This window comes from Cyanistes caeruleus, chromosome 19, assembly GCF_971803275.1.
Source record: "Cyanistes caeruleus chromosome 19, bCyaCae1.hap1.1, whole genome shotgun sequence".
NCBI lineage: Eukaryota > Metazoa > Chordata > Aves > Passeriformes > Paridae > Cyanistes > Cyanistes caeruleus.
In genome coordinates this window covers 10,308,654-10,326,366 of record NC_141719.1, presented here as the reverse complement: position 1 = coordinate 10,326,366, position 17,713 = coordinate 10,308,654, and the positions used below count along the sequence as shown (strand labels likewise).

General features: G+C 58.1%; 1 long non-coding RNA gene across 1 annotated transcript in view; it reads left to right on the top strand.

Moving 5' to 3' along the window:
* LOC111937460 (uncharacterized) overlaps nt 1-16,964 on the top strand; it is a 39,686-nt gene extending 22,722 nt beyond the window's left edge. Inside the window, exon 3 of the long non-coding RNA XR_015277930.1 lies at nt 16,239-16,964. This is a non-coding gene — a long non-coding RNA (uncharacterized LOC111937460). The remainder of the gene's footprint in view (nt 1-16,238) is intronic.
* The last annotated feature ends 749 nt before the right edge of the window (nt 16,965-17,713 follow it).

The window sequence follows — 17,713 nt, the reverse complement described above, 5'->3', positions numbered from 1 at the left end:
CATTATCTGCCCCATCTTTCCTCCCTCACTGACAATATGCAAAGCCTGGGCTTGGCTTTGGAAACAGGGATGCAAATCCTGGATAATGTGGAGATGCTGTGGAGCCGGGCCCGGCCTGGCATCCCAGGAGCTGCAGGCCCCGGGGCTGGTGCTGGGAGGCTCCCACAGGGAGAGGATGTTTTCCATCTCTTGACACCTCCCCAGCGTTGCATTCCAGCTGGGACAGGAACAGTTTTCCTGTTATCATGGGATTTTGGAATGGTTTGGCTTGGAAAGGATCTTAAATCCCATCCAGGCCGTGGATCCATCCCCCTGCCATGGCAGGACACCTCCCACTGCTCCACGCTGCTCCAGCCTGGCCTTGGGCACTTCCAGGGATCGAGGAGCAGCCACAGCTTCTCTGGGAATTCCATTCCAGGGCCTCCCCACCCTTTCAGGCAGGAATTGCTTCCCAGTATCCCCCCTCTCCCTGTCCTGGCAGTGGGAAGCCATTCCCCGTGTCCCTGTGGCACAGCCCTGGCTCTCCAGCTGCTCCATGGCTCTGCTTTCCCTGGTTTTCCTAAGCTCCCTTCAGGCCCTGGAAGGGGCTCTGAGCTCTCCCTGGAGCTTTCCCATCTCCAGGTGAACATTCCCAACTCTCCCAGTCCGCAGAGCTGCTCCATCCCTTGCGGCATCTCCGTGGCCCTGGGGCTTTCCTCACATTTAATTAGAATTATTTACTGCTCCTGGCAGCTGCTCCCTGAGCTGACAAGGCTGGGAGAGGCTGGAATGGCTCAGCCCCATCCCAGCTGAGCCCTGGGGACACTGGGGGGACATTGAGGGGACACTGGGGGGACACTTTTTTCTTCTGGGCCTTCCCACCTGAGCCTGACCCAGCTGGGAGGAGTTTCTGTGCCTGCAAGAGGTTAAAACTTTGCCCCTGTGTTTACTTTCTTGGCTGCCTCAGTGCATAAAAAGCTGTCAGCACCTCAGGTGGGGATTTATTTGGGCATTAAAAAGGGCCCGGGGCGGGCGGATGCAGACACTCGGCAGCTCCCTGGAAAATGTGCCTGCAGCACAAACCCAGCCTCTGCACATAGCTCACCCTTTAATAAGTGCATTTAATTAAAGTCATATAACTTTTTTTTTTCTTATTTTATTTTATTATTATTATTATTAAAAAGGAGGGAGAGGAGGGGAGGGATAATAAAAAAAATAAAAATAAAAAAAAAAAAAGGAAAAGAAGTGGGGCCTGCTGCAAGCAAAGGATGGGATACAAGGAGGGGGGTTTGGAGCGTGGCTTTAATGGAAAAGCCATCAGCAATGTATTGTGTTGTGTTGCTCCTGATTTCCCAGCCTTGCTTGGGGTTGGGGAGAGGATTTCAAGGCATTTCTGAATTTCCAGGCTGCCTTTTCCCCCCATCCACTTCCCCACTGCTGAAATTTTGCGGAATTATGAATTTTTCCAAACCCCGTTGCCAAACGCTGTTGCTGTTGGATGGAGCCGCCGTGGCTTTCTCTGCTTGTTTAACCTTTCCTTTCTTTTCCTTGGATCTGGGGGGATCCTGAAGCCCCCACGTTTGTTGGGAACACCTCGAGAGCCTGGCACAGCAGAGGAGGGGAAGAGGAGGTGCTTTGGGAAGAGGCTGTGAGGTTTTGGGATCCTTTATCCGTGTGCTGATCCCTGCTGGGCCTGGGGGGAGCAGGGACGACCCTGTGGGGTCATGGTGGCCCCAGGTGTGCCCACCTCGAGCTGCTGCTCATCCCTGGGGCCTTGCCTCAGCCTCCACCAAGCGCTTAAGCCGGGTTTAACCCTCCATGCCAGACAGGTCAGGGCTGCTTCATCCCTGGACGTGCCCAAGGCCAGGTTGGACGGGGATTGGAGCGAGCTGGGGCAGTGGAACCACGGCAGAGGGTGGCACTGGGTGAGCTTTGAGGTCTCTCCCATCCCAAACCATTCCGTGTTTCCACAAAAGGCAGTTCTGTCAGGTTTTGGTGCTGCTGGTTTACGGTGCGCTGCTCCCTCTGTCTCTCTGAAGGTTGGGTTTCTATTCCTGAAGGTTGAATCTGGTGGATTTGGAATGTGAGGAAGGGGTGTGGGTGCTGCTGGAGGCTGTCCTTGGCGCTGGAGGAGGAGCAGGAGCCCTGTGGCCTCTTCCAAAAACGCCCCATCCGGGGCAAGGATGGATTTCCCCAATGGGAATAAACCAGCAGAGATTTTATGGATGCAGGAATCAGGGAGAGCCTCTTGGAGCAGCACGGGGTGGGTCTGGGCTGGCTCGCAGCTTTCCCTCTGGAAAATAAAACCGGCCGGGAGATGCTTTTTGCCTTCCCTTTGTGGTGGGACAGGCTCTGGAGCGCGTCCCTCGGTGCTGGGGCTGGCAGGGAGCCCTGGCCCCGCAGGGACAGAGCCAGGCTCTCTCCTGGGAGCCCAGGAGCTGCCAGGGACCTCTGGACCCCCCCATTCCCTGGGGACCAGCAGGAGCGGGATGCAGGTTGGGATGGATGCTTTGGGAGGACAGCACCGAGTGCTCTGCGCTCCTCCAGACCTCATCCCAATCCCAAAGCCAGGGCACGCCAATCCTCGCTTTCCTTCTCCTCTCCCTCCCGGAGCCTGCTCCATCCAGGGCTGTTCCTGGATCCGCTGTGGAGGAGCCTCACGCTGCTCTGGATAATCTTGGGCAAGCAGGGCCTGGCTGCAGCCTCGCAATTCAGCCCAGTTCCTCTTCCCTTTCATTCCCTGTGCCCTGGCATCCCAGCTGGGAGAGCTGGGGCAGGACACGGCGCCCTTGGAGTGGTGCTCAGGCAGTGCCCAGGGCGGGATTTGCCCCTGGAATTCCGAGCGGAGCTCAATCCCTCCCCTCCCTGCTTGCTCCGTTTTGTTTTCCCTCTGGCGGTGGGGACAAATTTCCTTCAGCATGGAATTGAATTAATTCAGCCTCTCCACAGAGCGCCCCTTTTGTTTTCCTCTCTCCAGCTCATTCCTGGGCTGCAGGAACGGGAATTTTCCCCCTGAGGCGCAGAGGTGGCCGGGGAGAGCCGGGAACAGGGATGTGCATCCCATCGGCTGCCCCTTATCTCCCCGTTCCACTTCCCTGCAGCAGCCAAATGAGCTCGGCAGGAAATGCCTCATTCCTCACGGTGTCCAAACTTTCCTTTGGATCCCCCGGGAACCAGATCCAGCTCTCCGTGCCCATCCCTGGCTCTGCTCCGTGTCCGTGGGATGAGGATGAGGATGGGGATGATGTCTGGGACGGCCCCGATGCTCCCCGGCACCGCAGCTCATCCCTGCCAGCCGCTGTGGCAATGAGGAAATTGTGGATTTCCCATCCCTGGAATGCCCAAGGCCAGCCTGGGGTAGTAGAAGATGTCCCTGCCCATGGCAGGGGTGGGATGGGAATTGTCCTGCTCCGAGGGAGAGCTTTTCCCACCTTGCAGAGCGCCAGGATAGGACAGCAGGAGCTGTCGCTTCCCAGATTTCTGCTGGAATGCCGGCAGAGCCTCCTGCTGCGGCTGCTGGGCGCTCAGGGGGGATTAGCGGTGTTTTACAGCCTCCCTTTCCCAAATCCTCTGCTCCATCCCAGCCCCGCATCCCCAGCTGGATCCTCCCTGCCTGCCCCTTGTCAGGATCACGGTGCTGCTCCCACTTCTCCCCATTTCCCTCGGGATTTGGGAATGCGCTGCTCACACATCCCCGTGCGCTCCTCCTCTCCCGCCCCTCAAATGCCTTTGCCATTCCCAATTTATTCATTTCCCGGAGGGGATTTGCTGGGGACGAAACATTCCGGCTCCTGCGGGAGCCGCAGCGGTGCTGGGGAGGCTCCGCTGCCTTTTCCACCTTTGGGTGTGGGATGTGGGATGGGATACGGGATTTGTGGGATGGGATATGGGATTTGTGGGATGTGGGATGGGATACGGGATTTGTGGGATGTGGGATTGGATATGGGATCTGTGGGATGTGGGATGGGATATGGGATCTGTGGGATGGGATATGGGATCTGTGGGATGGGATATGGGATCTGTGGGATGTGGGATGGGATATGGGATCTGTGGGATGTGGGATGGGATATGGGATTTGTGGGATGCGCTGCAGGTACGGACACGCAGCTGGGGCGAGGGAGGTTGCAGATGTTCCTGGAATTCCCAAGGCGGCTCCGAACAGGATGCTCCTGTCGGGGGGTGGGGAGGGCGCTTGCCAAGAGCCTGACACCAGGACAGGATCGTTTTCTGGGAATGCCGGGGCTGGGAGAGCGCTGCTGGAATGGCTGCGGGATGAGCCTGGCAGATCCCGGCTCTGCCCCCGAGCCTCATCCCCACCTCTCCAAAGCTCCGCTCCCTTATCCCTGCGCAGCTTCTCCAGTGGTTTTCAGGCTGTTTTCCCAGGAAAATCGGCTGTGCCCATGCGAACAAGTCAGCCTTGTTCCGGAACCCTTCTCCTCTCATCATTCCCATGGTTCCTAAATCCTCGTGGCCTGGAGCAGTGCGGGAATGTCGTCTCCATGCCTGCACCTCTTTCCAAGGGTTTTTTCCTTGGATTTTCCGCACTGCTGAGGTGTGGGATGGATTTCATCCCCGCAGGTGATGCTCTGGCTCTGGCTCATCCCTGCTCAAATTCACTGGAAAGCCAAGTGCAGGAGTTGGGAATGCCGTGGATGGGAGGATTTGTCCTGCCTCACCCCGGGGTGTTGCTCCCGTGCTCGGCATTCCTTGTGTGGATCCCTGTGGGCACAGGGAGGTGTTCCTGTGCTCCCCAGACTTTTCCTGAGTTCCTCAGGGAGCCCATGCCAGGTTCCCACCAGGAATCCAACATCTGCACAATTCCTGGGCAGGAAATGTTACAATCCATGTGAACTCCCGGAGGTGAGGAGGGATCTGTGGATCCATCCCTGCCCTGTCCCTGGAGCAGGACTGAAGTCCCTCAGCCAGGGGGACAGGGGACAGCGGCACCTCCGGGTGATTTCTGCCTTGTGACCGGGACCTTTCCTACATTTCCAGTGGTGCCAAGGTATCCCAAGGTATCCCAAGGTATCCCAAGGTATTCCAGTGCCTGAAGGGTGGCAAATCCTGCTGGAATCAGCAGCTCAGGGCACAGGAGGGGCTCCAGCAGGGATGGGAGGTGGCTTTGCCTTGATCCCCCTGGACACAGGGGATGGCTGTTCCTGCGTGGACTGATCCCTGTTTTCCCACTGCCAGCTCCAGAGCCCAGAGCTGGGCAATTCCCAGGCTGGAATGGGGCTCTCCTTGCTGCTCCCCAGCAAACAGCCCCTGGGCTCGTCACCTGCCGCCACTCCGGGTGGCCACAGGCAGGGAAAGCCACCTGGCTCCCAGGCAGGCGGGCTGGGATGGCATCCTGGGCTCCGTGTGCCCGTTTCCTGGGATTCCCGGGATTCCAGGAGCTCAGCCAGGCTCTTCCCAGCAGCTGCAGCGTCTTCCAGACCCCCCGTGCTCCAGCCCTGAGGCTTTTGGCCAGGAGGGGCTCCTGGGTGTTGCAAAGCAGATGTTCCAGCACCGCAGTTTGTCCCCTCCGTCCTCTCAAACTTCCTGCCTGGATCAGAGACTCCAAATGGAAAAAGCAGCTTGGGGCTGTTGTTATCTTGGAATGAAATATTCCCTGGATCCCAGCGCAGTTTGGGAGAGGGGCTGTTGTTCCTTGGCTGATCCCACGGGGGATCTGGAATAACCATCCCAATCCCTCTCCTGCTCCTGGCCAGGGATTTGTGTCAGGGGCAAAATTCCTGCCTGGAGCAAAAATACTGGGAAGAACTGTCTGGACAGAAGGTGCTGAGGGAGCAGCAGGAATCGCTGCAGCAGCTAATTAATTAATTATTGGTTAATTATTATTGCTGTCGTGCAGGGGACGAGGTGAAGCCTCAGGAGAGCTCTGCCCGTGGGAATTGGGGAGGAACAGATCCAACATCCCTCGGGATGGGAGGGAGGGGTGAGCCAAGGGCTCCACACCTTTCAGGATTTAGGGAAATGCTCTGGATTTGGTCACTTCCCCGTGCCCCTGTGACACGGACAGTGATGGAAAGCGGAAAAGGGAGGGGGGGATTTATCCTTGTGCAGCCGAAAATCTGGGAATTCAGCAGGAGGAAGGGATAAAACTGGAGTGGATATTTGGGAAGGAAAGGAACCCGTGGGTGGGAGGGGAGGCTCTGCTGAGAGAGCAGATTAATTCCAGCATGAATTAACGGTGACAGTAAAATCCTGAGGGGTTTTGCCATCCCTGGGCTGTTCCCAGCAGTTCCAGGTGCTGTCCCTCATCCGGGCTGATCCCAGGATGTCCCAGCTCATCAGTGGCAGCTCCTTGTCACCGCTGGGGCTGCAGGGGACACAGAATTCCTCCAGGAGCCTGGGGACAGCTCAATCCCTGAGAGGAGGGGAAAACCCCCAGGAGGTTTTGGGGCGGTGAGCAGGGACCTCGCTGTCCCCAAGGCACCCGGGTGGGGTGACGGAGCTGTTTGGGCTGTCCCCCCTCTCGTGGCGAGCTGGGAGTGAAGGGACAGTGTCCCCTTTGTCCCTCTCCTGGCCCGGAGCGGGGATGTGAGCAGGGAACGGCCCCATCCAGGAAAAATCCTCTTCCCGTGGCCGGACCGCAGGGAACTCGCTGAACTCGTGCCTTGGATGGAGCACAGGAGCTGTGGCTTTGCCTCCTTTGCCCCTCTCCCGCCTGCCCAGCCCCCCTGGCCGGGGTTTTGGGCACACCGAGCTCAGCGTCCCCGGCTGGGCTTTGGGGGAACTGGAGCCTCCCTGTTCCCGGCTCTTTGAAGGGTTTTTGTGGCTGCCCACGGGGACCTGGCCGTGCTTGGGCTGAGATCCTCTGGCCGCTGTTTTTGGGACCACCAGCGAGCTGAGGGACGGGGCTGTGGCCACCTTTTGATATCAAAAGATATCCCAAAGGCAAATATTGGGAAATATCCGGGTGGAGGGAGCCGGGCTGGGATTTTGGAGCTCTGGGAGCTCCCGGCTGCAGCCAGGGAGAAACGCTTGATGTGTTCCCGTGGGTGGCACTCGAAAGGTGGGGCCAGGTCATTAATTTGGGGGGCTGGAGCTCTGGGAGACCACCAGAGCTCTGTGGGGTGTTTGGACAGAGCAGCTTGGATTCATCCTCCCCCTTCATCCTTAAATACCTTAAACACCTTAAACACCACCCCACAGAGCGCAGGGAAAAATAAATCCGCTTCAAACGGCCCCGTTCGGTGGTGCCTGCAGCACTATTTATACTTTTATTGCTCCCCCGGGTTTAGGAAAGAGCTTTTTTCATGGAAACACCGGTGTGGGGTGGGATTAATGCAGCCACCGTCCTCAGAGAGCCACTTTGGAGCTGGGGAGAGGTGGGCAGACCCCAGGTGATCCCAGATCCGGGTGATCCAAATCCCTTCACAGCTTATGCAGTTCTCAGGCTGTGCTGGAGGCTCCAAGTTTGGTTGGGAGAGTTTTTCCCTCCTGGAAGCCCCACAATATCCCAGGAAAACGCATTTCTCAAGGAGAAATGAGTCCAATGTCCAGAGCAGACCCAATTCCAGCCCAGCAGGATTTTGCCTGTAGTTTTTAGGGATGGAAGGTGGATTTTGGGGTTAATCCCAGCTCTCTACTGGCTCTCCCATTCCCCATGGAAAATGATCCCAATCTCCCAACTTCCCGCTGGAAGCTGGAGGTGATTCATGGGAGGCCAAATAACCTGGAGATGTTTTCCTTCCTCTTCCCAGCAGGAGCATCCAGGTGTTCCCTGGATCTCTCTGGAACGCTGGGCCCGGAGCTGGTGTGGGATTTAAACCTTTGTCACAGCAATGACCTTGAACAAACCCTTGGCTCGTGCCAGGTGATGTCCAGCAGCTCCCAAACCTCCTCCTCCGGATTTTTCCTGGGCTCTCAGGAGGAATGGCCAGAAAATGGTGACATTTTGGGACAAACCAGCTGGTTCTTCACCACATCAGCACCTTGAGCCACACTCAGGGCCACCTTTGGGGTTTTAACGTTCATCTTCCTCCCTGTGGAATCTCCCATCCCATAAAAAACCACCCAGAGGCTCTCGGGGCGGGAATTCCTTCACTCCCAGCTCCAAACCTGCGGCAGAGCTGGGGTCACCTCCCTGGCAGCCGGGAGGGGTGGGCAGAGCCCCGAGCCCGGCCCTGCTCCTCCGGATCCCTGCACATGGAGCAGCTCCGGGGTGTTTGTCTTGGAGATTAAATCTGGAGAGCCTCCGGTCTCCGAGTCCGTGCCGGGAAAGAGGGGCAGGAGGGAGGGAAGGGAGCCCAGCCCTGCGGGAGAACACACCTGTTAACCCTCTGGAAGCTGGAAAAGCAAGGGATGGCAGGAGGGGGAGAAAGGAGAGGGGGAAATGGGGCTGGGAAATCCCTTGGGAAAGGTTGGCACAGCTGGATTTTGCTGGAATTTTTTCCGTGCTCCTTGGACACAATGCAGTGTTTCCGTGGGGAGCAGGGATGCTCCAGCCAGGATATTCCATCCTGGAAATGCTGATCATGGAATCCTGGAATGGTTTGGGTTGGGAAGGACCTTAAATCACACCCAGTGCCACCCCTGCCGTGGGCAGGGACATCTCCCACCGTCCCAGGCTGCTCCAGCCTGGCTTTGGGCACTTCCAGTGATCCAGGGGCAGCCACAGCTTCTCTGGGAATTCTATTCCAGGGCCTCCCCACCTTCCCAGGGAAGATTTTCCTAAGAGCCAGCCTAGCCCTGCTGTGTCAGTGTGAATCCCTCCTCAGCCCTGGTGCAGGGTCAGGGTGTGAGACCCTAATCCTGAACTTCCTCCGGCTCGGGGCTTTTCCTGCAGCTGTTTGTGCCCGTTCCCAGGGCTGGATCCCCCTCTTCATCCCAGCCCTGGCTCTCCTCCCTGCCCAGCATCGTTTGTGCCTCCCCCAGAGGCGTGAGGGACACGGGGACATCTCCACCTGCCTGTCCTGGACCCCCAGGTGGCTCAGACCATCCTCATCCTCCTCCTCCTCCTCCCGAGCCTCCTTCTGGGCTTTGCCTTTAAATCCCCAGTAAATGCCGAGCCTGGCGGGCAGGAGGGAGGGAGGGAGGGAGAGCATCTCCCGGTGCCCCCGTGTTCCCAAACACTTCACCCCGTGCACGGAGCGCTCTCCGTGTTCCCTCAGCACAGGGCTGGGTTTGCAGGGATGTTTATCCAAAGGGATCGTGCCTCCGAGCCTCTGGCACCTCCGAGGCCAGGCGGGCTGTGTTTATCCTGGGCTGGAGCTGGGGCTCAGCCAGGCCGAGGCTGCTCCGGGATGGATTTCTGAAAGCCCTGATTGTGAGAGGCCAAGCCCAGGGCAAACGCGGCTCCCAGTGCTCGTACCCAGGCTGAACTGGGGGAACTGGGCCCGAGGGAGCTGGGGGAGCACCCCCTCCTCTGCCAGGGCAGGTTTGGCATCCCCACCTTCAGTGGGATGGGTTAACTGGGGGGCTTTGGGCTGGAACGGCTGGAGCTGCTCCATGTCCAATTCCCACCCTTGTTTTTGTTGCTTTTAGCCTTCGGTGGGGTCGGGATTTCTCTCCTGGATGATTCCAGTTTGGGATTTGGGATAATCTGTAGGAGCCCACAAAGCTGGGAATCCCCAGGGGCTGCGGCCCCTTCCACAGGATCCTTCCCTCAGCACCCCAGTGCTGGGGCTGGCACAGCTGGGGTGCCCTGGCTGAGCTGGGCTGCACATGGATCTCCACCCTGAGTTTTCACCCATCCTCTCCGTAATCCAGAGGTCTCCAGCTCCTCTGTGCACCCCCCTGGATGTGGAGCCTCCCTCTCCTCCAGCTCCTGCATCCAGCCTGGAAGGGAAAACCCACTGGGCTCCGGGCTTGGTGCTGCAGCCTGGGCTGGGCACAGCCCTCTCCTTAATCCCAGAGGAACAATTTAATTAAGGGAGATGCAGATCTCATCCGCTGGGAGTTCCCCCTGCAGGCTCCGGGCCCTGGATCCTGCCCAAGGGAGAGGAGGAGGAGGAGGAGGGAGGAGGGAGGAAGGCTGGGCACTGCTGGGATCCAGCACTGGCCAGGTCTCCCCCTCTCCAGGAGGGGCTGGGATGGAGCTGTTCATCCCTTGGGATTCCCTTCCCAAATCCCAAATCCCACTTCCCACTGAAGTTTTCTGGCTTTATCCATAACCCAGCACAGGCAGGAGGAAGGAGGGAGCAGGGAAGTGGGTGTAGCTTGGAAAAATCAGGTTTTGTGCCTGCAGTCCTTGTGAAAATATCTCCCTCGGAATCTTGCTCTGCTGTAGAGTGGCTTTTGTTGTGGGAATGTTGGGAGCAGGGAGCTGGAAGGTGTCGGGAAGCGGGACAAGCGGGGCTGGGGATGAAAGGTGCAGCAGAATCCAGCAGGAGCTTTCCCTCCTCCTCAAATCCAAGGGATGATGTTGGGAATGAAGTCTCTGGGCACAGCAGGACCCCCTCAAATCCCTGCCCTGCAGGAAACCCCCTGGGCCCGGCAGGGAGAGCCCATTAAAAGGGAATGGGCCCATCCATAAATCAAAGCAGCTGGAAAATGAAACCAGGGGGTTGGGAGAGGAGTTTTGCTTTTTTCCAAGTTTGGTTTTTTTTTTCCCCTCCCCACTCAATTAAAGCAAACAGAACTCCCAGCGCAGGCGGGTGCTGAGCTCGGGGTGCCGGGGAAATGAGCTCCGTAAATTAGGGCTGGGATGTGTGGAAGTGTTGAAAAGGGATCAGCTGTTCCCCAGCTCGGCGGGGGCAGAGCGCTGGGAGCGCCCAGTTCTTCAGGAAGGTGGGATTTTCTCCCAAAAATCCATCCCAAAGGAGATTCCTGCCCTCGGGAAGTGTGGCTGGATGCTGCCAGGGTGGCTTTGGCTGCATCTCCGGGACCGACAATTCCCGTTGCACCGGGAAGCGATGCCAGAACTGATGGGGCTCACCATGACCTGCTGGGATCGTGGGCTGGGAGATTTCCTTCCCTCAGGAAGATCAGATCCTTTGGGATCTGATATGTTTTATCCTTATTTTAGCTGTGGTTTATCCATGTTTTACCCGTGCTTTATCCATGATTCATCCCAGTTTTCTGTTCCACTTTAAGGGCAGTAATTCCAAAGGAGTCATTTATAAAATTCCCCACTTTTAGGCCTCATCAGTGATTCCATCCCTCAACCCCTGCCCTGCTCCATCCTTTGGGATCAGGGTTGTGGTGGTTGGGAGCTCTGTAGGGAGGTGGGATCCCAGCTCTGCCTAGGCACATTCCACCGGGATTTTATTCCCTCGTTTTCCATGGAAAGAAGGAAGGGAGGGAGGGGACAAGTGGGGGGGCACAGAGAATTAATCAGCTTAGGGATCAGCGCAGGAAAAAACGCAGCTTAAATTGGTAATCCCTGGGCTGGAGATCAGCTCAGAGCTGTGAAATCAACGTGGGCTTTCCTCCTTCCCCCTCTCCCACCTCCGAGCTCGGGGCAGGACCCCGGCGTGGCCTTTGCACCCTGGTTTGGTGTCACTCCCTGATCCAAAGCTTTCCAGGAAACACCTTGAGCCAGATGTGTGGGTTTGGGACACCTCTGGGCCATGGGGAGCAGAGCTGGGCTGGGATCCTGCGGGATGAGACCGTCATCACCTCCCTGGGGACAGGCACGGAGGGTTTGCAGCGCTTTTCCCACCCTGTGAACAGTTTATTCCACCCTGGAATGGGAGACAGGTGTGGGAATGAGGAGGGGACCCCTGGAATCCCTTTTATCCCGGGGATCCGGTCTCTGCACGCCTCTGTGGGCACAGGAGGTGCCTCAGAGCATCCCCTCCCCTGCAGCAAATCCAGATCAGCTCCTTTGGAAGATCCAGGGATCACTGGGATCACCAGGATCCAGAAACCAAGGGGAGCTGCTCAGCCCCTGCCTGCCCACCGTGAGGGGCTCCGGAATTCCAGCAGGAAAAGCCGGGAATTAAGAATTCCCTGGTGCTCAGGGAATGGCTCAGGCCCATCCCTCAGCCTGGTTTGTCACTCTGGGGACACTTCAATCAATGACCCAGAACTGTCACGGCTGCCAGAGCCTTCCTGAAAGCCAGGGCTGGCCCAGCCTGATGTCACCCCGTGCTCGTCACCCTGCTGCAAAAATGAAGGAGAATGGGACTTTCTTCATTCCTTGCCCTGCCTGTCATTTTTTCAGGATTTAGAACAAGTGACACACGGATTTCAAGAACCAGGGTGGCCTTTTCCTGCGGGGAAGGAGGGGAAAATTGCTCGAAAGAGCAGGAGGCAGAACAGGTTGGAGTGTGTGAACAAGAAAGTGCTCAGGGGTGTGGCAGGGGGGTGAGATGCTCTATTTTTAGGCTTCCACCTGTGCTCAGGTTCGGGGGGTTTGGTCAGGGCTGGAATTCGAGGAGGGAGCTGCAGATGGAGCTGGGAGCTGGGTGCATCCCTCTGGGAATGAGCCTCTGGCAGGACTCACCTGTGGCATCCCTGGGTGTCCCCTGGGATGCAGCCAGAGCCATCCCCTTCCAGATCCAGGGGTGCTCTGCGGTGCCCTGGGCTCCTCCCTGCAGCTCCTCCTGCCCCTCAGCTCCGAGGGTTCTGTCCTGCCACATCTCTGGGGAGCTGTCCCCCAGCCTGGGCTATTCTGGGGTGTCAGAGGCAGGGTTTGGGGGGTCCCATCCTGGCACTGAGCATCCCCCCTGCCCCCGGGGGCTCTGCCCGGGTGTCTGTGAGTCAGAGCCGGGCTCTCGGTGACTCAGGGAGCCGCCAGCGCCTGTCTGGGCCGGGTTATTCATTAACACCTTCCCAGCAAGGGAACAAAGCGCTCCTCCCTCCCAGGAGCTGCGGTGACACCTCTGCCCTGCCCGCTCGGGATTTTGGCAGGGTTTGGGGATAATCCCTTGGGACAGGCTCTGGGAATTCGGCTGTGGCTGTGGCAAGGGGCTGCCCCGAGCCTGGCTGAGCCCTCCAGGCTGGTTTAGATCCTCCAGGAGTGAGGCAGCTGCTGCAGCTCTGGCACTGAGCTCACGCAGGAACCCACGGAGAGGCTGTGGCTGCCCCATCCCTGGAGGTCAGGCCAGGCTTGGAGCAGCCGGGACAGTGGGATGTGGCAGGGGGTGAAACTGGATGAATTTTAAGGTCTCTTTTCCCCTAAACCTCTCCATGGCTCCGTAGTGCAGCGCATCCCGCAGTGCTGGTGATGCAGGAGGCAGCGTGGCGAGGGCTCCTTCCCAAGGATCCCAAATTCCCAGCCCAGGGAGGGCTGGGGGTGTGAGCTGGCCCGGCCTGGGGGTTCTGCCTGGGGGGGAGCAGGGAGGAAGGAGCTGGGAGGATTCCCTGGGGAGATGGGACACGTGGGGAACGATGGACACAGACATGCCAGGACTTCCCTTCCCTTTCTCCAGGGTTTTGGGGCCAGGCTGAGCCTGCCTGGCTGTGGGTGCAGGGCCAGGGCAGGAGGAGCTGAGCAGCTCTGCTGGGACCAGCTCCTGCAATCGGGCTGTGGCTCTCCAGCTGCGTTTTTGTTAATCCAGCCCTTTGGACGGGGAAGAATTCCGGCAATAAAAGCGGAATTGGGGCATGTCTGAGCAGGGCCAGGGGTCTGAGGGAGCAGCAGGGAGGTGGGAGCTGCCAGAATCCTGTCCCTGCCTCTTGGATCCCTTTCCCGTTTGGCTTTGCTGCGCTCACAGTTCGTGCTCTGGCTGTCTGGGGATGCTCCCACCCTCCACACAATCCCCGTTCCGTTCCCGTGCCTTGCCCTGCTCCTGGAGAACGGCTTTGGGCAGGGCAGGAGGCAGATCCCCATCCCAAAACCTGCGGGGCCTCGCTCCTGCTGCAGCTCAGCCCCTCCTCTGCTGGCTCGGGGTGGATCCTCCGCTCCTGCCGGTGCTGATCCCGTTCCATCCCTGCGCTCCGGGGATGCTCTGGGGGGACCAGAACCCCGGCACTGCTGTCCTCTCCCCGAGGGAGGCAGATGATCCCTCCTGGGGATCTCGGGAGGCACCTGGAACGTGTCGGGCTGTGAGGGGACAGGTCACACCCGGGACGTGCCCATGTCCCCAGGACGGGCAATTCCCCCCTGGGAACTGCAGGCACAGAAAGCTCCCAAGGTCCTGTCAATGCAAGCTCAGACACAGGGCTTGATTTAAGACCTTGGAGAAGGCTTCCGGATTTAGAATCATAAATTAGAATGTGAGTTTAAATAGAAAGACACGAAGTTAGGCTGTAGGAAGTTTTAAGGTTTTGAAGTTAAGATACAGAAGTAGTTATAAAGGCAATTAGAAGTTTAAGGTATAACAAGTAGCTTTGTGTGTCATTGGATGATTGGTTAAGAAAGTTCTCACTGCAGCAGAGACGTATAAAACAAATTAATTAACTATTAATTTAGTTATTTATTATAATTATTTATTGGTGTGAAAGTAGAATAATTCTTTTGTGGCATTAAATTAACCTTTAAAAACCCTTGTGACCTGCAGTGTTGTGACCACTGGCCAAGAACATCTGCTGAATAAGGTGAAGATGTCCTCACTCCTTAGTCCATAGAAAAAGAATAATAAAATAATAATTCATGTTTTAACACATCTCCCTGTGCTGCTGTCTCTCAAAATCCTGATATCTCCTGGTGCCTCCATCCTGAGCCTGTGCTGGTGTCCCCAGGATGGCACAGGGGACACAGCTCCATCCCTGAGCCTGTGCTGGTGTCCCAGGATGGGACAGGGGACACAGCTCCATCCTGAGCCTGTGCTGGTGTCCCAGGATGGGACAGGGGACACAGCTCCATCCTGAGCCTGTGCTGGTGTCCCCAGGATGGCACAGGGGACACAGCTCCATCCTGAGCCTGTGCTGGTGTCCCCAGAATGGGACAGGGGACACAGCTCCATCCTGAGCCTGTGCTGGTGTCCCCAGGATGGGACAGGGGACACAGCTCCATCCTGAGCCTGTGCTGGTGTCCCCAGCAGGGACAGGGGACACAGCTCCATCCTGAGCCTGTGCTGGTGTCCCCAGGACGGACAGGGGACACAGCTCCATCCCTGAGCCTGTGCTGGTGTCCCCAGGATGGGACAGGGCTCCATCCCCGGTGCCTCTCTCTGTGATCCCCTCGATCCCCTCCATCCCCTCGATCCCCTCCATCCCCGTGATCCCCTCCATCCCCTCCATCCCCTCCATCCCCTCCATCCCCTCCATCCCCTCCATCCCCTCCATCCCCTCCATCCCCTCGATCCCCTCCATCCCCTCCATCCCCTCCATCCCCTCCATCCCCTCCATCCCCTCCATCCCCTCCATCCCCTCCATCCCCTCCATCCCCTCCATCCCCCCCATCCCCTCCATCCCCTCCATCCCCGGCCGCATCCCGAGCTCCCCGAGCGCTGCCCCGGGCCGGAGGCGGCAGGAAGCGCCTTTGATGTGCGGGTGTTTCCCCGCGTTCAAACCCGGGTCCGGCCCGAGATAACAGATCAGAGCAGCGCCCGGGGCTGCGCTATCGCTGCCAGCGCCTCTGATCGCTCCCGGCCGCGGCTCCTTCAAACGCGGGGCCGGGCGGGCACGGCCGGGGCTGGCTGCGCCCTCCGGGCCGGCGTCACCCCCGGGCTTTGCTGCGGTTTCGGGGGGCCCTGGGGGGCTGTGAGCTGCCAGGGGTGCGGTTGGAGCCTCCGGGTGTTCTCTGGGATGGCAGCACCGCCCCTGGCTGTGGTGCCACACGGGTGCCCAGAGCCCGGGGGTTTGGGGTTGGTGCCCAGAGATGCTCGGGAGGGATCTCTGGGGTGCCACCACCGATGTCTGAGCTCGCTGCTCATCATCCCAGATCCCGCTGTCCTCTGCTCCCAGAGCCCGGGGATTTGAGGTGGACGCCCTGCAAACCCCAGTGATGCTCCTGAGAGGACTCTGGACCTTCTCAGGGGGCACTGGGTGCCCCTGGGGTGCCACCACCGATGTCTGAGCCCTCTGGCTGTCCCAGATCCCGCTGTTCTCTGCTCCCAGAGCCCCGGGATTTGGGGTTGGTGCTTTACAAACCCCAGTGATGCTCCTGAGGGACCTCTGGGGTGCCACCACCGATGTCTGAGCTCCCTGCTCATCCCAGATCCCATCTGCAGGGACCCCCAGCCCCGGGGAGTTTGGGGTGGGTGCCCTGCAGAGCCCCACCATGCCCGAGAGGAGAACAGGAGCATCTGCAGCTGCTCTCAGCTGCGGGAGTGCACAGGAGAGGTTGGGAAGAGGAGGTTAAAAAGGCTCTGGGGCTGCCACTCCCTCTCCTCTTTCCCCCATCTCTCCAAACACGGGATTTGGTGCTGGGGAAGGAGCAGCCCCCACTCCAGCCCACTAACGCTGTTTCTCCTTCGCAGGGCCCGTGCTGGAGGCTCGGGGTGAGGGCCAGAGGGGACAGCCAGGACACACAGGAGCAGCTCCCGAGGCTGCGGCTGCAGCTCAGGGACAGCGATGGAACCTCAGGGCTGGGAGAGGTTCTTCCCTCGCCCCCACACCCGGAACCTGCCCGGGCTCCATCCCCTCCCCGTGAGGAGGATCCCACCAGGAGCTCAGCTCCTGCCACACGGAACTGACAGAACTCCGTTTTCTGCTGGCCTTTGGGGATTGTCCTCTTGGATCCTGGTGATGGATGGATGGATGGTGAAGAGCTCCTGGCTCAAGCAGCAGCTCAGTGCTTTCCTCTGGCAAGGACCGAGCGCTTGCCCAGTTTCCAGTGGATTTTTTTGGTCTTTATTTTTACCCCTCTGCTCTTTGTTTTTTTTAAATTTTTGCTGTTTTGGGGGGGTTTGGGTGTTTCCTGTGGATACTGGAGCTGCGGTGGATCCCGTGGTGGGAACTGGAGCCTTTGGAAGAGCAGGAGCTGAGCTGGTGCTGGGGTTCCCAGCCCCCTGAGCTGGGTGGCCTCGGGAGGGTCCTTCTGCCACACCTGGAACATCCCAGTGGATCCCAGCCCAGGTGGGAGCGGGAAGCAGGCGCAGGAACGGGGGAAAAGCCGAACCTCAGTGAGGGGAATGTCCCAATGAGGGCAAAGCCACCCCCAGAGACAATTAAATTACATTTAATAAACCCCTCTGGCTCCGTGAGTGCTGGATGTTGTTTTCCATTTGCCACATTTCCAGGGGATTTTGGGGATGCCTTGGATTGTCCAGGAAACCTTGAGAAACTCCTGTCCCAACAAAGCCAGCCCAGGAATTTAACACTTTTATTTTGCAGGAAAGTTCTTCCCTGCTCTTTTCCCTTTTCCCTTTCCAGCCTTTAACCACCACTGCCATCCCTCCTGCTCCAGAAGCCACTGAAATGCAAATTATTTGCCCTAGAATCCTGTTGTTAATTATCCCTGGATTCTGTTCCCTCCTACCCTGTGAGCACCGGAAGGTGCCGTGTGGAAATCGAACATAAAAGGGATATTTATGGAGTGGAAATGTTTATGATAATTAATGTTTTAGGATTTAGAACGTTATTTAACCAAAAAAAAAGGGGTCCTGTCGTGTAAAAAGCACAGTGGCCTGGTGAGCATGGACTCCAAATAATTATTTGGGAGCAGCCAGGAAGTTTTTCCCAGGATCATTTAGGCTGGAAAAGGTTTCCAAGACCGAGTCCCACCTTGTCCATTAGACCAGAGCTCCCACTGTGCCGTCCTTTCCCAACACAATTCCAGCACAAAATCCCGCCTGGATCCGTTGATTTCAACCCCAGGGACAGAGCCAGGGATGGCCTGGGGGGATCCCAGCGCTCGGATGTGGAGGTTTTGGAGTTCCTAAGGAATATTTCCCTCAAAGGATCGCCCAGCTCCGAGCAAACACGGCCAGGGAAGGGCGGGACCTTCCTGGGT